Below are 3,665 nucleotides of genomic sequence, written 5' to 3' on the forward strand. Positions count from 1 at the left end.
GAAAGAGCTGGGTTGAAAGCATGCTAACATTGCAGAAATCCCCTTGTATTCAATATTGGGCTTTTTATCTGTTTTGGGAAACAGTTCCTGAGGCAAACTGGCTTTGTGGTGTTAGACGGTGTTGTGGCCCTAAAGAAACATTCATTAAAATTTTGTGGGGTGATTGTGTTTGTGCGTATAGTGATTTTACTGATTTTTGTTTTTCAAGTTAGATTCTTAATAGTTGGAAGTCTGTATAGAACAGCTGTCAAGTAAACAAGACAGACAGGAAACAAGGGACATCCTGACAATATTCGCAGGCATATACGCAGAAGTGGCGCATACCGTACATTTTGAAATCTACCTGGTCTAGTAGGCTTCCAAACATGAAGGGATAGGTATGCAGGGGAATCTCCACTTCATATAAACAGCAGCACCAAATACTGTTTTGTTAAACTCAAGAGCATATGCTGAAATTTTATCTTGTGTCTCTTTCAAAAGCACTTACAGTTTTAAGATTATTTCATTTCACAGCTTTGGAGAAAGCAAGGAATAAAGGGGGAGGGAATTAAAGGTTCACATGTGAACCAGCATCTAGTAGCTAATGACTGACATGAACTGTGCTACCAAGGAGAAAATAAGACTTTCATTTGTGCATTGTGAAGGGGATAAGAGATTTGTGATTTTTGTGGTGATGGACCAGGATCCTGGTTCCCAGACCTGTATTGCCTGCAGCAGGTGTATTTGTTACATGCCAATCAGTTCATCTAAAGCCATAATTCTTCTTGGTTTGAAAGATGGTGCCATGCTGACTATTACCTAATACTTTTCCTTGACCCTTTGGATACCACCTCCAAGTAAGGCAGGTTTCTGAAAGAGCAAGCAAGTGGAGTTACACAATGCATGGACTTAGTTCAAGGATTTTATAACAAAGAGTGAATGCTGGCCATTGCTAAACAGACTAGTGTAGCTCACTTCAAGGTATAGAGTGCTAATCTCTGCCTCGTTCAATTGATATAAATGTAAACCAGTAGAATCAGGCACTTTGCAGATGCTGTTTTTAAACTGAAAATATTAAGTAGTTAACATTCATGCGCATTCAGTTTTTACTGTGCTCTAATGCATTAAAAATACTAACCCATTTAAAGAAGGGAGGCACTTTCAGATCATATTTTTGAAAAAGGGAAAAATAATTATTTCATTGTGCTTTACATTCCCACCAAAGTGATGACACACTCCATCCCTTGATTCTGCAGTGATGTCACTGCTGTTTTCTTTTTAAAACGGTCTGTGCAATAAGATGAATACAAGGATCGTTGCCCCACATTTGCTTTCTGCTGGACATCATGTACTCGGAGTAGCGTTTCAGCAGGCTTCAAAGATTAGAAGAAGGAAATCAAGCTAATAAAATGTACATTGTTTAAGATGTGTGGAATGCCCTACTGTTATTGCAAATGGCATGACGACAAAAATTACAGATGGAAGAGCCCTACCAGATTATACTGCTGGTCTTTTTGCCTCCTCCAGAAAAATCCCATTTCCATTTCCCAAAAATCCATTCTCTTTTGGGAGGATGAACAAGCTTTGAATAGGCTTTTGCATGCCATGCATTGTACAACACCTGCGTGGATATTTTATGGAGATCTCCCCAAACCAAATCCATTAGGTTAACGTATGTTAGATTACAATCTTTCCATTCCATTTTAAGTTCTGCAGCATTTAGCATATGACCTGAAGTTACCTTAACTGGAACATTGTTATGGTGATTTATGGGATTCCAGATTAAAATGTCTGTTTAATACTGACAGATGTGAAGGACCTAATTGCCTTCACGCTACATTGAAAATGGGCTTCTGAAGTGAACAAAGCTATTAAAAACAAAAGCATTTACTGTCTTCATGAACTTAGTGCACCATAAAGGGATTAGTCACTGTTGTGGAGATCTGCACTTGGGTATCTGATGCTTGAGACTGACAGCATTAGGTTTCAAACTCTAAAATATCCTGAGTGTAAACAGCCATCCTAAGCTTCAGAATTGCAAGCAAGGTCTGGGCAGAAGTGAGACTTCGCCTTTTGTTCATTCTGTTCCGTCACCGTTTTCAGTTAACCATTTAACTGCTGGGTTCAGCCTCAAAACCTTGTTTGTCAGACAAAGCACACCTCTGGATACCTCAGCTCTCAAATGCTAGAATCCCTTTGGATCAGTGTTTCAAAGCAGCATCACTGTATTTGTCCACGGCACAGAAGCTGCCATGAAAGCCAGAAAAGAAAGATTTTTTTAAATTACATAATAGTACAGTCAGTGGTTTTCAACTTTAGACTCAAGGCGCCTGTCAAAAAATGCCAGATCTTAGCTTTCATTCTTTTTTTTTTTCTTTTTAACTATGGAAAAATAATAGAGTAATTCTTCTGTTAAAAAAACTCTGAAAGACCACAACAGGTCAGAATGTTTTTGACATGATGCATTCATATTTGAAATAACTGGGTTTATCTTGTGAATTGTGTAAGTGTTTGCACACTAACCAGGGCTAATATTACACAGCACCCTGGCAACATCCTTAAAAGGATCTCATGGCACCCTGCTTGAGAATCACTGCACTAGGAGGCAGGAACATGACACAATATGATGCTTATTGGGGTGATCTTATTGTTAAAGAAACTTTGGGAGCAGAATGACTAAAGAGTGGGTATAAAGTAGTGGAGTTAAAGGACATAGTGGTTATAACCACTTGCAGGTGGCTTACACAAGAATTTCCATCAGTACTGTCTCGGACGGCCAGAGCCGACTCGAGGTGATTTAGTAATTACTCGTTCATTGGGTGGGCTGGTGAATAGAGAGGTGGACAAGGCTTAATGGTTGCAAAACTTTACTTACGCCGCTTGTAGCTGCAACGCTGACGGTCCGGTCGTCTGAACAACTATGTTAGTTGTTCCAGCTGGCAGGGCTCAGGCTAGCTCATCTGTCCACAAATCAAGTCGGCGGGGCAAGGGTATGTCGGGGATTGTGCTCGGCTATGGGGAGAAGAATTGATAGGTGATCAGTCTATTGATCAGCTCAGCTGCAAGTCAGATCTCTTTAGAGGCACTCTGCAGCGTGCTCAAAGTTCTCCGACTTGGGCGGAAGTCGCACGAAATTTTAAATGGCTAGCAAGCCAATTACTAGCCGCCACGTAGGAATAATTTAGAACTAGCCAATAGTGGGACACAAATTTGCATTCGAATGGCAGGAACTCTCTTGCACCGGGGTTTTTTGCTGCAACAGAAAACCTTTTACTCTGCAAGAGGCTCTCATGTGGCAGGAAAATTCCATCGTGCCGAGGCACCAAAATCACTGGGTTGTGACATGCCCCCTTGCCGACGGCACAACTGGAATTTTAGACACATGAGTACATCATACGGCATCTTTGTTTCAGGATTTACTGACCTGGCAAAGCTTTAACAACCAACATATATATACAAACAATTTTATAGACCGGTCTTTTTAACAAACTATAAAATATAATAACTTGAACATATAACAACAACTATTGATCATCGTCTGATCGGAGAACATCTGCTTGGGACTCCCCTCGGTTATTAGTCAGTCCGTCTTCTCCTATAACAGACAATGTCAATTAAAATACTTAGTGAAAATGAGAGAGAACAGTGTCATAGCAAGTCCTGAGTGGATGGACATTCGCTGTCTC

General features: G+C 40.4%; 1 protein-coding gene across 1 annotated transcript in view; it reads left to right on the forward strand.

Annotated features, from left to right (window-relative positions):
- The window catches only part of LOC102383601 (fructose-1,6-bisphosphatase isozyme 2), a 34,212-nt gene that overhangs the window by 24,104 nt on the left and 6,443 nt on the right, over window positions 1–3,665 (forward strand). The gene's annotated exons all lie outside the window — the stretch shown is intronic.

This window comes from Alligator sinensis, unplaced genomic scaffold, assembly GCF_000455745.1.
Source record: "Alligator sinensis unplaced genomic scaffold, ASM45574v1 scaffold240_1, whole genome shotgun sequence".
NCBI classification, from domain to species: Eukaryota; Metazoa; Chordata; order Crocodylia; family Alligatoridae; genus Alligator; species Alligator sinensis.